This window comes from Balearica regulorum, chromosome 3 (assembly GCF_011004875.1).
Source record: "Balearica regulorum gibbericeps isolate bBalReg1 chromosome 3, bBalReg1.pri, whole genome shotgun sequence".
NCBI classification, from domain to species: Eukaryota; Metazoa; Chordata; class Aves; order Gruiformes; family Gruidae; genus Balearica; species Balearica regulorum.
This window is the reverse complement of record NC_046186.1, coordinates 2053079-2073771: the sequence shown is the minus strand read 5'-3', so window position 1 is coordinate 2073771 and position 20693 is coordinate 2053079. Positions and strand designations below refer to the sequence as shown.

Genomic DNA, 20693 nt, shown 5'->3' with positions numbered 1-20693 from the left:
GAATAAATGAGAGCTGCTGGTGAAGGATCAGGTAAAACACTGTGTTATGCGGGCGCCTCTGACTCACAGGGTAGGAATAAGGATTGAAACCAGCTCTGCCTTTGGCAGCGTGGAACTCTTGTTTTCTTTTAAATTAAGGTTATGAAAATCCAGCATTTTGGAATATGCTTTGTATTTATAGAGTTTGCAAGCTTTCTTGGTACTCTTTCAAGCGTATCCTGTTGTCCCAGCAAATATTTTTCTATAGAGGTTGTTTTTAAGTGTTCTTTGTGAAAAAACTTCTGTGTGAATTTTCCCTGGGTGCCCGAAATCGCATTCCCGGATTCATATTGTAGTGTAATCAGATTGTCTTCAGTGTGGAATATTCACTGAAGGCGTAGTGGAAGTTGTGGGATCCCAGTGCCTCTGACAGCTAGATTAATAGTCGTGTCCTTAACCTTTAAAATAGTTTACCCAGACTTGACGGAGTTGGCATGAAGTTTTGTGTTTTTGAAGATGCAACGGTGATAATCCCTTTGAAGGCCCAAAATAAATGAGTAAAAGCTTTAATGAATTTAAAAATGCCATTGAAAATAGCATTTGGCCTGATTTTACGCTTTTGTTGTTGTTGGAAACGGAAACAATATTGTATATACAAAGTTCACTGTATGGAAAATAACTATCTGGTAAATATACTTTCATCTAGTTTTTTTTCAAATTCAGTGAAAATGGAAAAATAAGCTACTGAGATTCTGTTAATTAAATCTGTTTCCATGTCATATAATGTGATAATTTAATATAGTTTTCTGATACTGTTGCAGATGAAATATGTTTCAGTACAACGTATCAAAAAAAGTACAATTTGATATTGCAAACTAGAACCAAAGCCTGGAAAGTTCCATTAAATCAAGAAGCTATTTCGTTTGTAAAGCTGAACATTCAAAAGTTAGGAAAAACAGATGCAACTGTAATTATAATTTTGTAGCCACATGATATTTTTCCATAGATTCTCTGACTTATTCACTGTATGGGCTGGACTAACAAAGTGGAACGGATTAAGGTTGCACAGATGATCATAAATCTGTTACTCTATAATTTTTAGTGCTTGATTTTGCAACCTACTTAATTTTCTTCTAATGTTTTTAGATGATAAGCTGCTTTATGACATTCAGTTTTGATATGAACGGAGCATCTCACATGGATTGGCTACTTTTTGTAATGCCCCTGCAAGACAAAGAAATATCATTCCAATTATTCTGATTTTTACGCTCATTTTTCAGGTGAATAAAACAGAATCACAGCAATTGGATAATTTGCCCAAGTAGCATAGTGTTAGTGAAAGGTAAAAGGCACTTGACAGGTTTTTCTCAAGTACCTGGTGCACTCGACTGCTCTGGTTGTGTATGTGGATTTATTAAATTGGGTGCAACTTTCCTTGAATTTGCCAGCAAAAGAGGCTTGGCTCCAGCGGTCTCTGCGTCATCGACGAGTAGCTCTGATGACAGACATCTGATGGCTTTTGTTCTTTAGAGCAGAGGTTCCCAAACTGTGCCACGCGTGGTATGCAGACTACTCCAAAACGAGGTATTTTGCGATGTGAAATCAGTAATTCCTGATGCCGAGTGTGAGCTAGCTGTTGTGGGACCCTTGGTGTAGGTGGGTTCCTTGTGGTGGTACTCAGGGGTTTGTCAACACCTGTGAAGAGCCACAAAATTGGGGTTTGCAGATGTGCTCGTGCTTCTGATTGAGGTTGTAGAGGAGCGAGGATGGAGATGGTGGATGAGGATGTGTGAGGAATCCTGCTTTGGGAAGCTGGGGTGAGTGTGGAAGATGGGGAGCAAAGGTTTTGGCGTTCGGTGGTAGGATCATAGGTTGATTGGGCCAGGTCAGCAGGGCTGGGGGGATGCAGAAAGAGAATAAACATCACAAGTGAGAGTAACTGTCATGTGTCCTGGTTTGTGGAGAATGTGGTGTGATTTTTAAGTGGGGTTTTCATTTTGGGGTGCAGAAGGGTCGATGACCAAGTCGTGCTGCGGGGAAATGTTGTCCAGTAGAAGGGAGGGAAGAGAGAATCTGGTTTGGGAGGTCGAGCGTGTGAGTACATCGCTAAGAAAGCAGAAACACGTTGCTGCTGCTGGCCTCCAAAAAAACTGCAGCCTTGGTTCCCAAACTTAGAACAGCCCTGCTTGTCACCGCGGTTGTTGACTTGCTTATAGGTGTGCGTGCATGGTGCTACGTGCAAGGAGAGCTGGATTCCTGAATTCCTCCTCTTGCCACAGAATGTATGATTACAGAGATACCACGGACTTCTTGAAAACAGTATTAAATAACTTCTGAAGGCTTTTTAAGGAGGTATTTCAAAAACAAGAAGCATGCTTTTACTCTCGGGTTTCCTCCTAGATGCTGGAAAATACCTACATTTGGTAATTTATACATTTTGCGTGCAACTGGCAGGCTGGAAATAAACTTTTTGGGGTTTGTAAAAGGAGTTTAAACAAATCTAGTTAAACAAGATTTAAGTTTCATTGCAGAGGTTTAAAATGCGAGGGGAAAATAGACAGAACAGCCATTAAAAATTAAAAAAAAAAAAGCAACAACCCCCCCAAAGAATACTAGCCTGGAAATATTTTCCTCCCTCTGTGCTGACGGGGGAAACGTTGATACTAAAACTACTGGAGGTTGCTGCAATGGGTGTTTGGCAGTGTCATGCTGTCAGGGCTGTTGCACTGCTCCATCTGCCCCTGGAGTCGTGTCTTGCTGCAAATTTAGGCACATTCGAGAAAGTCCTGCTTGCTGAAACAAACCCCTCGCTGTCCGGAGGCTGCCGGGGACTTTTCCTAAGTGTAAGCACTGTCTCTCGGGAGCAGGAAAGTATTCCCGTTTTACAGGTTGGCACAGACTCGGCCAGCTTGCCACGGGGAAATTTGGCGATTCGGTATTTGACCCTTGGATCTGCATTTACGCTTTGAACAGTTGGTCTACAGCGTTTAGCTTTTGGTTTAAATTGTTTAAATCCAATACAGCGATATAATTTTAATTTGTTTACTAAGAGAGTTCTTCAGATAGGCCTCCCGAAGTGCGAGGAATAAGAAACAACTGCTACTTGAAGACGGAAGAGCTGAGTTTGTTTCAAGCTGTTTAAAAGCCTTCAGTTCAGAGATAAGTGCGTATTTTACATCCCGATCAGCAAGTTATAATGAGATTTAGAGCGCTAAATGAGTTCTCTCCTAACCCGCAGAATGATGCATGTGGCTCAGCGCAGAGCTATTGTTCTCATCAGCTCTTGCTGGTGAAATAATTTAGGAAATTGTGATATGCTGCAAACTGGATTTAATCAGCAAGTAGTTTCCACCTTCAGAAGATGACTTAAGTAGATAGAAGGCGTTTCTCAACGTCCCCAAAGGTTTCTGCGTAACGAAAGTCGTCCTTGTGTTCCTAGCAGTGAAAAAAGGGCTATCTGGAACTTCAAACACGTGAACAGGCTGTAGGATTAAGTGTTCTCTGTTGTGATGAGTGGAAGTTATGTCTTCCAAGTGCTGGAAATTTCTAAAAGGCTGTTCTGTTTCTCCATCAGTAGAAGATAATGAAAGAGTACAAGCGAGGGAGGGTCATGGTAGAGAATACAGAGCTGGAGAGCTGCTGTTTTTCTGTTGAGCAGTGAAGAGGAGATGGTCTTTACCAAAATGCTAACAGGATCCTCGAAGATTGATCCGCCAGTGGCAGGATGGTCATTCACTGGCAGGGTGGAGTAGAAGTATTGATCATTTTGACTCTAACTCAAACAAATTCAAAGGATTTGAATTTTTCTTCAGGTGGTGGCAGAGGTTCTTCTCCTAAGCCAGTGATTGCATTCAGCTGGTTCTTGAAATTCTTACAACGTGGTCTTGCGAGCAACATGTGGTAGAGATGGAATAAACCAGCACTGCACTGGGAGGAAGGCACTGCGATGCTTTGCAAGGGGATTAGATCACTTGCGTAGAAAGGTCAGGCATCAGTGGCTATAAATTTATATCATCAAGACTCCTTGTTTGAGCCTTGAGCTCTTTCCATCCCCCTGTTCACAGCAGACTGTAAAAATTGAAGATGGTCTTTCTCCTCTTTTGCAGTTGGTTGTGTTTCCAGAGATTTTTTTTTTCCCTCTTTTTTTTTTTTCTCTCTTGAGTATTGAAGCCAAGCTTTGTTTATAACAGGCTCATTTCCTACTTGCTGCATTAAGGCTACTACATACTCGGTTCAAGGTCCCTGAAAATGTTATAAATAGTCTTATCTCTGTAAGCTCCTTGAATACACCACAGGTTTTGTGTACCTGGCCATTTTGAACCTCATCCTCATTAAAAAAAAAAAAGAAATAAAAGCCCTTATCTATTTTTTTTTCTCTGAAATGACCTATGAGAATTCTCATGTGGGAGAAAATTAGTATGCCTGTGCTTGGAGACGTGGCTGGCTGATGCACAGGCACAGATTTGCTAAAGAAACGCAGAACTCGGAAACACAGAAGCTAGTTGGATTGAAATCACTAGATATTGCTGTCTATAGAATCATTTATCTGGTTTTTGTTGGGGTTTTTTTTGCTCACTGGTGGGTAGAGCTCTCTGGCCTCGTTTTTAGTACCTATTTGAGACATTTATGCTATGAAATGATACGAGAATTATCAAAATGTTCTCTGTTAAGTCAGTACAGAAGGGTCTGAATGAACTGGTGGTTGCTTGTCTTCAGACTGAGGATACGCTGCTGTTTGCTAAAGAACATTTTCTGTTTCATTGGTTTGAGATGGCTCGAAACCTGATTTTTTGGGGCTTAAGTAATTTGCTTGTCCTGTTTGATTTTACTTCTATCAAAAATTAATAAGCATGTCACTTCCCTGTGTCGAGGATTAATTAGTTGATTGCAAAGCACTTTGAACATAACTGCAAAACATTACTAAGGTAATTTAAACCAAAGTCGTCACTTTTTAAAGGGAGAAGAGTTGAACTTGCCTCCCCTTTCTCCTCTACCTGCACTTCCTGAGGGTTATTCTCACGCTGCTGTGGGTGAAGACTTGGATGAATTATTTCTCACAATGAATGCATCCTTCTGAAGGATTTTTGGTGTATTGAGGGACTGGAGTTCTCCCTAAAAATCTCGTGGTTGTTAGAGAGGAGAAGAAAGTCTATATAAAATACTGTCTTCGCACTCGCTTTGGAACCACAACTGCTCCTGCTGGGCTTCTGAGATAGACTTGAAAAGGCATCTTGGCTTGCATTATAGGTTAACCCAAATAAACGTTTAGTAAGTAATAGCAGTAATTAGTATTTATAATGAGGTAGTAACAGGCAACCTGAATTATCCCAAGCTCCCATTGTGCCTAAAACTAAACAAACAAATAAGCTGCTTAGGGAGGGACTGCCGTGATTCAAGTATATTTGTCATTTCTTGTCGTGTAAGGTGATATTTAGTACATTTTTTTTTTTTTAGGCAGGTAAGCGTAATATTTAATAATACATGCGGTCTGCATTTTGCTTACCTTGATTCCTCTTGGGTTGATACACCCAAGCTGTGTTTAAGTTCTGCCTTTAAATTCAAATAATCCTCGTTGCAAGTAGAGGCAGACTTATAGGATGTCACGTAAGAACTTAAGCGAACTGTTTGTGATTCAGGATTTTCAGACTAAAAGTGTATCAGCAGTTTTGATAGGCATGAAATGTTGTGATAAATGAGTAACGATTTAGTGTGTATTTACAGTAAAAGAAAATTAGGAAAAATGGCTGAAAACCCTCCTGTTCTCTCAAACATAAAGTATTTTTTACCCTCTCTTCTTTTTCAGTTCAGCTTTACTGTTTTGGACTATGGGTCTTAGGCAGCTACAACAGTTTACCAAAGGTTTTGAGGGAATAATATATCAATATTTAGGCTTTTGTTACAAAAATTGCTTTGGGTGAGCTGTCTGTGTTCCACAATAGACCCTTAGTGAAGTCAACCATGAGCTGGGCAAATACAGCCGTCGCTGTAGCCACATAATTGTAAAATATGGCATTTGTATTTGTGTTTTAATGGGAATTTGTTCAGTTACTACCGAGGCACTTCTTTAATATGTGCCGCATAAGTAGCGGGAAGTATTTTAATAGCCAACTTGAGCATTAACTATTTTTCATGTAAGCCTAATTTATTGAAACTGGTGATACCTATTAAACAACATTTGCTTGCAGCCTGTCCCACATGAGTAATTTATGTTCATGGCATAGAGGTCTAAATATTTAAGGAAGTACATAAAAAAACTGTTGCCTAAATAATGCTACTACCTTTTCAGTGCAGAAGAGGCAGAATTTTTTGCCCCGTTCTGGCACCGCTTTGATGCCTGTAAATACTATCACACAATTATATATTGTTTTTGTTGCATCGGGACACTTATCTTAGAGCAAAGGATGGATTTTGCGTGAGCATTGCTCAGTGGCTCAGGGTTTTTTCTAGCCTTATCATTCATTTGCGTGGTCTGATACCCGAGTTGTTGCTCTGAATTTGAAATTCTATGAATTGCTCCATTGTTTTTTCTATAGTCCTTGCAGCTATGGTAGTTGAGCTTCACAATCACTAAATTAATTTGAATTTATCTCTAGTATTTCTCGTGAGATATGAAAGTACTACCGTTTCTGTTCGATAGATTAAAGACTCCAGGAGTTCAAGGCCAACTCTGGAAATTCAGCTGTAGGTACTTTTTTAGTTGTTAGCTTGACAGGCTCTCCAGGTCTGGTAGGTAATTGCTGGTTTGGGGTTTTTTTTTTCCCCTCCCCCAGAACAGTCCTCCAACCAAAAAGTAAAAAAGTCTAAACCAACTTCAGAGGAAGAAGTTTCAGCCATCAAATTTGAAAATATTCTTCTGAAAAAGTACAGAAGAGTGGTGAGAAGGTGTTAGAATGGAAATACTTCACCCATGTAAACATGATTGTTTCCTAAAAATTGAGAAAAGTCAGGTTGTCTACACAAGCGAACAGTAGGCATTAACCATTTCATCCACAGTTTATTTGGGAGTAATTATGATGTGTTTCCACGGTGTGATTAGTACACTTTGCTCTTATCACAGAATTACTCTCAGAGTCTCGAGGAAGGGTGTTTTCTCGGAGTCGGCTTAACTGGACTTGCTCAAGACCTTAGTGGATGTTTATGGCAGAGCTGAAAATAGATCCAAGATTTTTCTGATGTGTAACCCTGTGTTTTAACCACAAAATGATCCGTTCTAGTCAGGACAGATACTGGGCTTTTTAATCCAAAGTTAAACCTCTGGAGCGAGTCGTGACAGAGTAGCAAAATGTCCTTGGTTTTTTGTTATGCTTCCCCCAGAAAATGGATAGTTATATATTGAAACATCCCTGCTGTGTATTGAGGTGTGTATATTAATGATACTTTGAAAGAAGAAATACTGTAATCCTTGAGTTGTGCTCTCTACTTTTGTTGCTGTGGCAATACCTAAAGAAGAAATACTTTTTTTAATAAAAGAAACCAGTGTTTATTTTCCTTGACGTACTGGCGTGATCTCTGGTGTTGATGGAGAGCTCTAGATTCTAATGAAGCCATTAAGATGCTGCCAGTAATTAGCATCTTTTAAAAATCTGGTTTTCCATTTGAATATCGCTTTATCAGCAAACATACTGCGAGAGGAGGCTGCTGGGTGCGCTTTGACAACGGGGGTGGAGGGAAATGAGTTTTCCTGAAGTGCAGCTTGAGTAAAGTTGATCAGCTGAGCAATTCTTGAAGGAGTGAGGACTGACGAACTCGGCTGCGGTTGTGCGCGTGGGGTAGTAGTTAATGCTTCCACGTTATGGACACTTGATGACTTAGAAATATTGATTATGGCTGATGTAACTGTCCCAGGTTGTAAGCTGCAGTGGAAGTTGAGGGAACAAGGCGGTGTTGTATTGCTCTGTCTTGTTTCGAACTGCAAACTCGTTTTTAAATCTCTGACATGTATAGAATATTATTTCTCATTAGGCTCTATAACCTATCTTTTCATATAGCTTGCAACTGCAGCTCAACTTAAATTCACTAACGATGATGAAGCTGATACTAGGGTACAGCGAGACCCAAGTGTCAGATTTGTAGCGCGGGGTTGGTTTTTTTATTATTATTGCTTTAATTGAATAATTGCATCTTAATGTGGAAGTTAGTAAGTTAAGCCCCACCCCAAGGCTTTACAATACAATAGTTGCGGCACTAGACCTTAATAGTCCCCTTATCTTGGGAGACTTGCTCAAAGTACTGTCCTTGGGACTGTGGCGTTGAGGAAACGAGCTTTGCTGGATGCGATAGCGCTGTCGTAACGCCGTCACAGCACCTTCGTCCTCCTGCCAGGCGAGTCCTGTGTCGTGAGTGAAGCATGTTTTTTTTTTTTCTCCTGGTATTTGAAAGCAGTTCCCGAAGGAACGGCTGCTATACGTACTGCAGTTACGTGAGTGGGTGTATCGCTACTGTGTGGTTTGTCAATACTGGTGTAAATGTCTTCATAAAACCATTGTGTAATCCTCTTAGTCAAGCTAAAAATATGCAGGGCTTTATTTTATTGTTTATGAAGATTTTTATCCTGGGCAAGGTTGTATTTGCTTCCAACAGATGCACGTGGTATCCATCTGTTTTGGTTTTTTTTTTATGTTTTGGCAACATTTGCTTAGGGTATTATACCCTATCAGGATCTCTGGAAGTGACTGTAATTTCTACTTGGAATGGTTTAAATGACATTTCTGCTCCAAATTTAGTGGATACACATGTGCTATGTAAATACAGTGAATATTTATTTATTTATTGCAAACTGCAACTAGAAGAATGAAATAAATAATTGATTTTTTCCTATTTGGTATTCTGCTTAGAAAACGCCCCTGATGTTTTACGGGGTGGTGGCGGGGGGGGAAGGAATTGCTTTGAACTCCCAGCGTCGGACTGGGGAGAGCTGGGTCGTGCTGCTGGGTGATGAGTCACGCTGGTGAGCCGAGCTGGTCGTTTCTGGCACGGAGCTCTTCAGCGTTTCATGCTTTGCCTCGCACCGCCTAGTCGCTTCGAGCAAAATGGTGAATTGCACGCAGTCTGCAAGCACAGAGTAATAGAAAAACTTCCCAGTGGAATTAAAAAAAAAAAAAAAAAGCCAATGCTGGCTCCTACCTATTTCCATTTTGATGCTAAAACCATAACTTGGATTTTTAGGTGTTTCAGCAATAAAAATTTCAGCTGTTGTTGTGTCTAATGTACAGGTTTCTGTAAGAAATGAGGTTTCTTGTTTCTCATTTAACTTGATGTTTGGGAGAAGGTCTCTTAGAAGCCCTTTCTTTGGCACAACATGGCAGTGCTACTGCTCGCAGCTTCCTTATGAAATGATGCAGAACCCGCTTTCAAAATTGCAGTAGGGAAATATCAACAAATGAACAGAACCGTATTTTTTGGGAAGCCCAGAACAATTTTTTTTTAATGACTTTATAGTACAGATTGTGTTTTCAGATGGCATGAGTTACTTTGAGTTTCTGTTTCCCCATGATCCAGTCTATGCATTTCCAGGAGAATATCTTTTACTAATTTTCTTCATAAAGAAACTTCTGACTCCTTGTATTTCAAGGACACTTCAAGGACAAAACCCTTATCAACAGGAAAAAAAAAAACCCCAACCCTTACTGGTGAGAGTCACTGAAGCCAAAATATGCATTAGGTTGGATTATGGATACAATGCACTTTCACAACTGGAAACTCAAGCGGAGGGGCTGAGCCGCAACGCCCTGTGGCGTGCTCCTTGAAATCGGTGTGTTTTACACCTGGGTTTCTAAAGGCATCACGTGTAGCAGCCTGCCAGACTTCTGCCTCTGCAATGGCTTATTAGAAGGCAAACTTCTTAATATGTCTCGTCTGTCAACGAGAGACCGGGGTGGCTGACACGTACGGTAACTTTTAGAGAGAAATTAATTACCAACATCATCTGAAAGTATAAAATTTTTTGCTTACAGTTGGTTAACGTCTACATTCTGCAGACTTCACTAGAAAATGAGAAGACAAAGTATGACTTGCTAGAAAAAAAAGGGAGAAAACTTAAAGATTTTCTTAAATATAACTCTTCCCACCCTTTCTTCATAAAGAGTTTTGTGAAGTTAGGTATAACAGGGCTCCAAAAGCAGATATGTTTAAAAATACTACTACTGCACCGGAATCTTATATGAAACTACAACAGATTTCTCAATCTGCCAAATGCATGTGCAGTCCCAGGAGAATAAAGCACCTCACGCACCGGCTTTGTCAGAGGAAAGGGGATTGCGCTACGGGGTTTACAACACGAAGAAGAGGTTCCTTCCAGCTCCCTTGCTTCCATTTGATGTCAGGCAGCTTATCGCATCATCCGAGGATCACAGATGACATCTCAACTGAGCTTGGCAGCGCTCAGCAAGTGATTTTCTGCCTGCTAGGTTGAAACACTCTTTTCCTTGTTGCTACCCCAACCCGATCGACGACGGCTTTTTCCTCTGGCTTGCTCGGGATGCTCCTTGGCCAGCTAGTCGGAGCGTGCTGCTCCGTGGCTTCGGGAGAGATTTAGTGCGGCAGAGGGAGAGAGAGCGAGCTCCTGCCGGTGACCTACTGGAGACAGTATAGTTAGTGCATCCCTACTGTGACTCTATTAAGGTAATTAGATCCAACGTGCGTTGTAGTGCAGCAGAATATTGCCATCCCATAAAGAGCAGCTCAGCAGAGAGCATTTGCCTGTGCTGGGTTGTTTGGGGTTTTTTTTCGGTAATCTTTCCAAAAGGAGAACAAAGTCGTTTATTCAAAGCTGCGTGTATACCTTTGCTGCTCTAGCTGTATCCTATTCTTGGTGAAGTGTTCTGTGTGTTAGTATAGTTTACACTGACACATCCTCCACCCTGAGTAAAGTAAACTCTGCTCGCAGGAATACCCTTTTACTGCAGTAAGCCGCGTACAATACCTGGCCCGACTTCGTTAAACACCCCAGGCTGAGCCACGGTATCTATACAACCTCTTTGTTCCAAAGATCGCGCTTCGCACGCGTGCGCAGACGTGCTCTTGCAGTGTCACCGAACATTTCATTTTGCAGATGACTAAACGGAGTCACAAGCTTGCGGCAGCGCGGCCAAGGACCTGCAGCTGCCTGGTTTCAGAACTGGGGCTGGATTGCAGGTGTCCTGACTCAACAGTATTTTGCTTTTACTACGCGATTGACCTTTTTCCCTAAAGGAAGGGTGGTATAATGCAGAACCTGGGTAAACGCTCCAAGCGTTTACTAGGTGCTCGGCATTAACTTAAATCTTGCTCGTTTTCTCGCTTGCTCTTAAGAAAATTAATTCACTCGCTAAGATGACAGTCTAAATGACTGCTTTTCAGCGCATGAAGAAATGGGTTGACTCTTTTATGAAAGCGTAATTAAAATGAGTTTCAAGCTTTCTCTCAGCTATTTTTGAACGCTTAAATGTTCATTGAGGAGTGGTTTATTAAAAAAAAATAATATAGGAGGTGTATATTTACAAAGGGATGCGATAAAGACCCAGAATTTAGGCGATTTTCCTCTTCTGAAAGCAAGATGAACTTGTTACCTCAAACAGATGTTTACACTGTTTAATCTCAACCCGGGGTGGCAGGGGCAAAACAACTTATTTCAAGTCAATGTCTTAAGTATACTAGAAAACATAACAAACAGGAAACCACAGCTCATAACACGAATTTGTGAGGAGCTGGGAGCTGTAAGAGCCTCGGTAGCTTAACCAGTTATTTCCAGAAACCAGTAAAACTGAAATAGTTTTGAGAAGCTTGCAGCAATAGCCTTGCACTAGCTGTGGAAAAATGAATGACGTTTATAACGTGTTTCCTATCCTTCTTCCCAAATGATACCGGTTGTGTAGCGTTTACTACCTGGAGCCGGACAGAGCAGCTTCAACGTTCTCCATCCGTCCCCTGCCTGGGGAGAGGAGCTGTTCGTTGTTCCTGTCCTCGTGTGCTCAGGTGAAGAGATGCTCTTCAGCAGGGAAGCAGACTTAAGCGGTTTGTTTTTCTAAGCCTTTTCAGTCCGTAGGAGAAAAATTGTTGTTGACATGGTGAATAGCTCATAGCCCATGTAATTGCTTTAAGGACAAGCACGGTATGCATCGTTGGAGAGCAGCCCTTGTCAGGAGAAGGCTTCGGCTTGCGTCTGTAAAAAAAAACAACCTGTAGTAGAGCTCTTGTAAAGTGGTTTTCCATGACCAACACATCTTGGTGGCTGCTGGGCGGGTCTGGGCAGTTAGTGGTGCTTGTCCCTGTGAGAACTGTCCTGCGAGACTGTGGGCTAACCGTGGTCATTCGCAGTATTGTAAGACTTAGCTTGCTTTTCTCCTTCCCTGTTTTTCCTTCATTTTCATTTTTCCTTTTGACTTTCTTTGCTTATTAGTGTTTTTTAGTCTGAGGATTGTCAGCAGAAGGCTCTGAATCGATGATGCTTTTGGTTGCTCTGCTATAGCGAGAGCAGAGGATGCTCCTGACCCTCTATTTTTGCACATGCTAGGTATATTACGGGGCTAGAATGAAAAATGGTATTGAAGGATCATCTGAGTGGATTTTTTGGGGTAAATTACAGCTGATGTGGATTCTTTCCCTGCCACTGCTTTTCTTCTGTACCTTCATCGCAGCTTGAGAGTTGCTGTCTTAGTTTAAGCCACTTTGGAAGTTTAACTTTGTTAACATGTTGGCTGAAAACCAGTGTGTCCAACATGAATAAATTTGTTAGCCGTGCCGGCCAGAGCTGTTGCCCTTGCTGTAGACAATCTTGCTGCGAAAAATCATAGCAAAAGATGCTAGGTGGCTGTAGAGGAGAGCAGAATTCAGGCGCCTTGAACTAAAGAAATGGACAGGTCTCAAACCACAGCGTGCAGGTTTTGCAACTGGTGCGTCAGGAATGCTCGTTATCTATACCCTGTCTCCAGCCAGATGCAAATTCTATTTATTTAAACTGATTTAGATAAAAAGACCATTGCAGTACATCTACGGGCTTGCTGTTCCAGTTCCCTGCAGACGTGTAGCTAGATTTAGTCTTGAACATAATCTTCAGCACAAGAGCACGATGTACTGATACCAGACTGCTCAGAAACTTTTGCAAGTGAGGTTAAACCGTTTAAGACAACTTTTAGAAAAGTTCAGAAGTATTTTTACTTTTAAAAGGATAGCTGTCACTTTAAGTGGATGTATATTTAGGTTAAACTCAATCTTTATTGCACATAAGTATGAAAGTGCTGTCTGTAATGTGATCCAGCAGGCCTTTGAATGCTTTACTAAGCTCCTTGGCGCACCTCGGCTGCAGCAGAAACCTGTTAAATGAATAGCCGTGGTGGCTAATACTATTTGCAGCGTCTTCTCTCTGGTTTGAAATGCTATTTGAGCGTCTTTGCTCTGCTCTTTCAACTTTTCAACGTGTAGCATCACGGTGAAGAAATTCCATATGTCCTCATGCATTGCCTTTGCTGCGGTCTACTTTCTTAAGCATGGATGCAGGTTGGGTATGTTTCTTTTGATCTGAGCCTATTCTTTTTCTAAATAAAGTTTCATGGGCATTACTGAATTTTTAGAAATAATTTTTGTACCCTGAGAGGTAAATTACTAAACCACAGTAGCCTCTGTAATTAGGACCATTAGCAAGAGAAGTAAACAAGTACACAAATATTTTAATGTTGCTTCTCATTTATTCCGTGATTCTGGCTGCATTCTTTTGGTATTAATAACATTAAAAAAAATTATAAACCTTTTCTTTTTCTGTGTGTGTGGTGGGCACTCAGAGTTCCTTTTACATGCCCCTGGGCAGGCAATGTTTCAGCAAAGCATCTCGCCTTTGAAAATCTCTGCCGAAGGGAGCAACCTTGCAATCGTGGTCGCAGAAACAGTGAGTGAGCAAGAAGAAAAACTGTAAAAGCCATTATAAGAATCGAAGGAGCGGTGTCCACAGAGGAGAGGATGCTGCTTTGATATTTCAAACCTTTCTCTTTGTGGAGGGGAAACAAGGGACAACGAAAAGAAAAGAGGGAGGAGGAAAACTGGATAAAGGTATTAGAGAAGAGGAAGAGAGGGAAGATGAGAGCAGGATGGAATGGAAGGCAGAAAGCTAAAGGATAGATGTAAGTACTTATGCACACTAATTAAGTTACTTCATTTTTGTAGAAAAATCTCTTATTGTTCCTTTTCTGGTGGGAAGGCAGCCTTTGGTAGAACGGTACAAATTTTGCCCGTGCTTGGATGTGTTAGGCAGCTAAATAGGACAGGTTTCTTTTGTGTTTGATTGAGTTGCCAAGTCAGTGTTGCGTTAATTGCTTGGCTTACAAAGAATATGGTAATAATACGAATGTCTGTCAGAATAGCAGGGTACTCAGGAAAAGTTTCTGGGCTGCTGCAGTCATCGGTGGGAGGTAAAAGTGTCAATCTTCATGTAGTCTGCTGTCATGCAAGTCTTCTCCAGCGCTGGAACGGGGAGAAGGGACTGACACTACGTGCTGTAGCAGCTGACAACTTTGCACGTTTTTACCTCTGGAAATTTGGATCCCTGAGCCAAACCATTGGGTTATTGGAAAATGGTGGTCCTCACCAGTGGTAATGGGCTGCTACGTACTCATGTTTAATAACGGGCGTCGAGTCTTTGGATTTAGCAGCTATATGCAAATATTTATCTCCCATTTTGGTTTGTTTGAGGAATGAGAACATGGGAAGATGTCTGTGACCTTGATGATTCACCTGATAAGCCAGTTGTCCTCGTTGTTGGTGTCTTGGTTGGGAAAAGCTTCCTCGCTTGTGTGATGGTTTGGATGTGTCTGTGGTTAATGATGAGCCTCACGGAGACTTCTCCTTGGGTAGGAGGCATTATCCTCAAACAAAGGCTGGAGTTTCTGGTGATCTATCTCTGATGTTGACGTATGGATGGCATTTACCCAAGGCTTTCTCCATTTTTCTGAATAGTTTAGCAAGCACGGGTCCCTTGGGGGTTGGATGTGTTTCTTCTGCAGCCTGCTGTAGCCTTGCTTAGAGAATTACAGAATGCGAAGAGTCCACCTGTTTTAATTACCTTTCTGTAAGGCTTTGTTAGGACTATGTAACGAGACTGAATCATTGTGTAGCAAGTTACAGTGAATGAGATCCAAATAAAAGCCTTACGTTATTATAGGAGGGTTAGAATAAATTTTATGATGCCTTTAGGAAATTGTAGTCCTCTCTAGCTTGTCTTTTTCTTGGTAGCATCAAATCATTTGCTCATTTTCTAGTAGCTTCGACCCTTGTTCATTTACTTAATTTTTTTAAGGCCTTATTAGGTATTAAAAATTTACTTAATTTTTTTTTTTGTAGTTTCAGCACAGCAGCTGCTTTGAGAATTCTGATAACCTCCCTTTTCCTGCTTTCAATCTCGTTTTCTACTATTCTATTTAGTCTTTTATTTGAGTCTTTCAGTTAATGGTGATGGTAAAAGTCCTCCTGGATAAAGCAAGTTTGTTTTAAACAAAATCAACTGTGTTGAGGAAGAAATATGTAAATTTAGGAGTGGTAGAAAGCATGCACTTCTGACAGCATTGTTTTTCATTTTGTAATAGTTTCTTCTGACTTCACTAGAGACTACAGCAATGATGTCAGCCAGGATACAGTTTATGTTCTGTCTGTCACCCGAGTGATAGATTGCACTAACTCTTGCCAGAATCATAAATTGCCTGGGAGATTGTAGTAAGTTGTTGGTGGAATTCTGCAGAGTAGGAGCCAAGACTTGAGAACTTCAGGAGAAGCCTCTTGAAGAGCAATCTAAGGAAGAAAATCTTCCCGTTCCCTTTAAAAGTTATGTAAAGTCCCATCCTTGGACATCAGAAGGATGAAACTACTTATTCACACTGCAATAATTAATACATCATCACCGCTTCCAGTTGTCATGCTTTCAAAATGTTGCCTCAACAGGTTGCATAATAAGATGATTTGGACCATTGTAACTTTAATAAGGCCATAAAACTATTTATTTAGAAAAAGCTCTAAAAGAGAGATTGCAAAAAGAGAAAGCAGTCAGTGGGATTTATTTTATTTATTTTTTAATCGATGTAAAAAAAAAAAAGTGTAAAGACACTACAAAAGAAACGTTGATTGATATGGAAGGAGCTACACTACGTGTGAGAACAGCTCAGAGTTCAGAACGTACCCTCGCTACTCACGGCATCTTTTTTGATTTAGTTAGCCAAGGTATTATCGCCAGGAGTATTTTTTCAGCATAAGGTATTTCATTGCAACCAACACTGCAGAAGGTATTTCATAATTGTCAAATCTGTAAGAGCCAATGTGCCTAAGTAGTAAATTACAACAGGGAGCAGACAACGCAAATTGCCTGTGAAGAGGTGGATCGGGATGGATGGAGAGAGGTGTAGTGGTCAAACTTTATGGGGAATGAGAGTATCAGTGTAGTAACAAGATGAGATTGGAGTTATGTGGAGATAGGAGCAGAGGAGATGATCTCAGATGGAATAAATTTATCTGTTGGGTTTAGTGAAACGATGACGGTTTGGAGGGTGGATCCCGTGGAACTACTCCAGGTAGGGATGCGCATGGTGGAAATTTGTAGTGTGCTGGAAGAGGTAGAAGAAGCCTAATAAATAAAAGGTGCAGGGAAGTGCTCATGGATCAGGAAGGGAGTTGAAATTATTAGGTGCTGTGGAAGATCTCATTTATCTTTGGAGAGTGGGTTATTTAAAAACACTTCATCGTGAGGATAAGATTCACTATGGGGACAGCCAGCCTGTGCCTCAGCCCGCGTACTTTGGAAGTTGGACTTTTCCTCTCCCAAAACAGGAGATGCTGCAGCAAGGGTTGGTTCAGATCTTAGGGTTGGACCTGGCTGTTTTGGTGGGAATTGCCATGAATTTTCCTTGCGAAAGAACTTAAGAAATACATTTGTCAAAATTGTGCTCTAAAGCTAAATAAATTCTGTTGTCTCGAGTAGTGTTTTTAAAATAGTAAGGCTGGCATTAAACCGTAGAAGGTGTGAACTGTAAAGAAATAACTGCAATGGGAAAACAAGATGGGGAAAACTAAGAAAGTTAAAGCAATTCACAAATTTTGGGTAGTAAGGAATTTAAAAATAATTTTGGACAATTTTGACTATTTGCCTGTGAGATTTTGTGGATTTGGAAGAAAACCAATCGGCTTGGATTGGAGCAGTGTGGTGTGTTGACCCTGGCTGGAGGCCAGGTGCCCCCCAAAACCACTCTGTCACCCCCCTCCTCAGCTGGGCAGGGGAGAGAAAATATAACGAGAGGCTGGTGGGTCAAGATAAGGGCAGGGAGAGATCGTTCACCAATTACCATCATGGGCAAAACAGGCTCAACTTAGAAAAAATTAATCCAATTTATTACCCAGAAAACAGCATAGAGCGATGAGAAATAAACCCAAGTCCTAAACCACCTCCCCCCAGCCCTCCCTTCTTCCAACGTCACCCCCCATTTCTCTCCCTCCTCCCCCCAGCGGCACAGGGGGACGGGGAATGGGGGTTGTGGTCAGTTCATCCCACGGTGTCTCTGCCGCTCCTTCCTCCTCAGGGGAGGACTCCTCACACTCCTCCCCTGCTCCAGCCTGGGGTCCCTCCCACGGCAGACAGTCCTGCACCAACTTCTCCAACGTGAGTCCTTCCCACGGGCTGCAGTCCTTCACCTCCAGCGTGGGTCTCCTCCACGGGGTGCAGACCTTCAGGAGCAAACTGCTCCAGCGTGGGTCCCCCACAGGGTCACAAGTCCTGCCAGCAAACCTGCTCTGGCCTGGGCTCCTCTATCCACGGGGCCACAGGTCCCGCCAGGAGCCTGCTCCAGCGTGGGCTTCCCACGGGGTCACAGCCTCCTTCAGGCGTGGGGTCCTCCACGGGCTGCAGGGGAGTCTCTGCTCCACCATCATCCTCCAAGGGCTGGAGGGGGACAGCCTGCCTCACCATGGTCTTCTCCACGGGCTGCAGGGGAATCTCTGCTCTGGCACCTGGAGCACCTCCTGCCCCTCCTTCTGCACTGACCTGGGTGTCTGCAGAGTTTCTCACGTCTTCTCACTCCTCCCACTGCCTGCAAAAGCTGGTGCTAGTTTTTTCTTTTTTCCTTAACTGTGTTACCCCAGAGGCGCTGCCACCATCACTGGTGGGCTCGACCTTGGCCAGTGACGGGTCTGTCTTGGTGCCATCTGGCATTGGCTCTGTTGGACATGGGGGAAGCTTCTGGCAGCTTCTCGCAGCAGCCACCCCTGTAGCCCCCCCCTGCTAACAAAACCTTGCCACACAAACCCAAAATGAGCAGCCTTCAAACCCCTTCAATTCTAAATTTACAGTCGATAAAGTAAATGTTCCCAAATAGGTGATTTCATCAGTATGGTGGCGGGGGCTTTGTTGCCTTATTCAGCAAAGCTATGGGACCAATCCTGCTTTTGAGGTGTGCAAGATGAATTCATAGAAATTTCCCCTCTCACATCTGCTTCCTGCGAATTATATTTTTCTGCTGTATAAAGTCTGTTTAAAAAAAAAAAGGCTGTGAGGAAGAAGAAATGCCAAATCAAAGAAATAATTTAGAAAAGCTTCTGCTTTAGTGTCCATAACTGACCAACCGTGATGAAAAGTCCTGTTGATCCCTTTCATCAGCTGGCGTAACACCTCCAACTAGAAGCTTGCAAAAAACCACTTCATTTTGCTGCAAAAAAACCCCAACAAACCACCTTCTCTCTAGCCAATATATGAGTCCCAAAGAGGAAACTGGGATTTAATTCTGCACCGTCAACTTCCTGCAATGTGCCTGAACTTCTGCAGCTCCAGCCCTCTGTGTAACCCAGATCTTTTCAGCTTGTTTGTGCTGACCAGACAAAAGGCAGCTCAGTTGCCTTCTTGCTTGCAGAATAGAGATGAGATGCATTGAAAAATTAGCAGCCAGCCAAGATTTTGAAAAAGGAAAAAAAAAAAAGGAAAAGGAAGCTGCTGAGAGGAATAATTCAGATGTTATGAATTCTTTTAATTACTACTTCATTGAAATCTCTCTGTAACATTTCCTTTGACTGATTCAGCACTCCCTAATAACCAATCTGGCTTCCAGCTAAAGGGTAAAAACTGCCTGCTGCTGGTGTTCAGACCTGAAGGATTCTGGATTAGGAAAAAATCTCCAGAAAGTGAAATGGCCACACGATGGTTTGCTGATTTGACCAGCAAGCTGGGGGTTATGTAGCCCAACCGGCTTGCAAGGACCACGAAAGCTGCTCCCATCAGTAGATACCCGAGTGGATCCTAGGACTCAAATCTTAGTTTTCCCATGTGGTGCTGGGCACTAAACATCTAAACATTTGATGCTTCAAGGATAGGAGCACCTCGCTATTGCTATTATCCAGTGGTTTTACAAAAGTAGTTAAATTTTCAAGCTTTCCTCCTCAAATCCCAAACACCTGCTTCGGATGCAGCACTGTGCATTGGCTGCAGTATTCAGGGCTGCTGCTTGGACTTGGTAAAGGAACTTTTTAAGCAAAAAAAAAAAGAAAAAAGAAAAAAAAAGTGTGCCCCTGCAGCAATCTAAAGGCTGACAAAGGTGGTTTTTTTTAATGCTGTGCTTGTTGCTAGTAAAATAACGAAGACTTCTAATATAGCACTACTACTGGTATATTGGAAGAAAAGGAGGGTTAACCCCAGTTTTTGCCTGTCCCTTTCAAAATAAAATTTGACTAAGAATACTGCATACAAAGGATTAATATTCCAACTGAAAGGTACCCCGTAAATAGGTAGCGAGATTATTTTGTGAAATAAATCCCCTTCTTATGTAATTCTTTGACAAAAATTCTTTGACACTTAGAACAAGAAAAAAAGAGTTAAAAAGAGGCAGGATAGGTTTGCAGAAGGTCATGTAACCTTAACAAGCTTGTTTAACCTCTGTGAGAAAATAAGAAAACAATGGTAAAAGTCTCAAAATAATTGGCTTTAATCTTCAGAAGGCTTCAGACTGTAACCTAAGTTGTTCTTACGGTGGTGTGATATGCTCAACTGGTTTAAAAAAAGCCCTTTTTTGAGGGATCTGGATGACTGATAATAAGCAGCGAGTGTGGAAACCATTACCAGTGCTGCACTTGCTACAAAAGGAGGAATTAAGAAGAGAGATGTTTTCAGAACCTGAAATGTGAAGTTGTAACCAGAAGAAAGTTGCCACAAAACCTCCCTTGACAATAAAAGACTTTAAATGAGGCTGAACCCAGGAGCACGTAAAAAGGAAGCGCAGCAGCGCGGCGGCAAAGGTCGTGGAACCAGCAGCAAGAAATAACCGGTGCTGGAGCTCCCAGCCTGCGGCGGCTGGGTTAACGTGAACTCCCAGTACTGTGCGGGGACTGGAACGATGCTGTGCCAGCACAAGGGTGAGGATTAAAAAAAAAAAAAAAAAAAAAGATAAACGTCAGTCTTTGGTGATCTGTGATGAGGAACTGCTCAACATCTGACGTTTCTTTGCTCTGCTTTCTAAATGTTGCAGAATTTTTACTCTGCCACTTCTACGATCTTACTTTGTTTGCAGACCAGATCCTACTTTGTTTAAAACATCAGGGATTATGCTGAGCGCGGCTCGTGGGGCTGGGGAGGCCAGATGGGTGCTGGAAGAGCAGGTACTGGTTGATGTTGTGTAGTGCCCGAGCGTGGATACAGCAGAGCTGTGTCCCTGGGGATGCTGCTGCTTCCGCACCTTGTGCCGTGCTGGTTCAAAAGCAAAACAAGCTTTTCTGTACATCTTTTTGAC

The 20693-nt window shown here is 42.0% G+C and overlaps 1 protein-coding gene across 8 annotated transcripts in view; it reads left to right on the top strand.

Annotated features, from left to right (window-relative positions):
- The window catches only part of NCOA1 (nuclear receptor coactivator 1), a 182381-nt gene that overhangs the window by 6645 nt on the left and 155043 nt on the right, over positions 1 to 20693 (top strand). Inside the window, exon 1 of one of the 8 annotated variants that reach the window (XM_075750316.1) lies at positions 11851 to 11931. The exons of the other annotated variants lie outside the window; for them this stretch is intronic. The gene's annotated coding sequence lies outside the window, so the exon portion shown is untranslated. Of the gene's footprint in view, positions 1 to 11850; positions 11932 to 20693 lie in introns of those variants that run through there. 8 annotated transcript variants of the gene reach the window in all.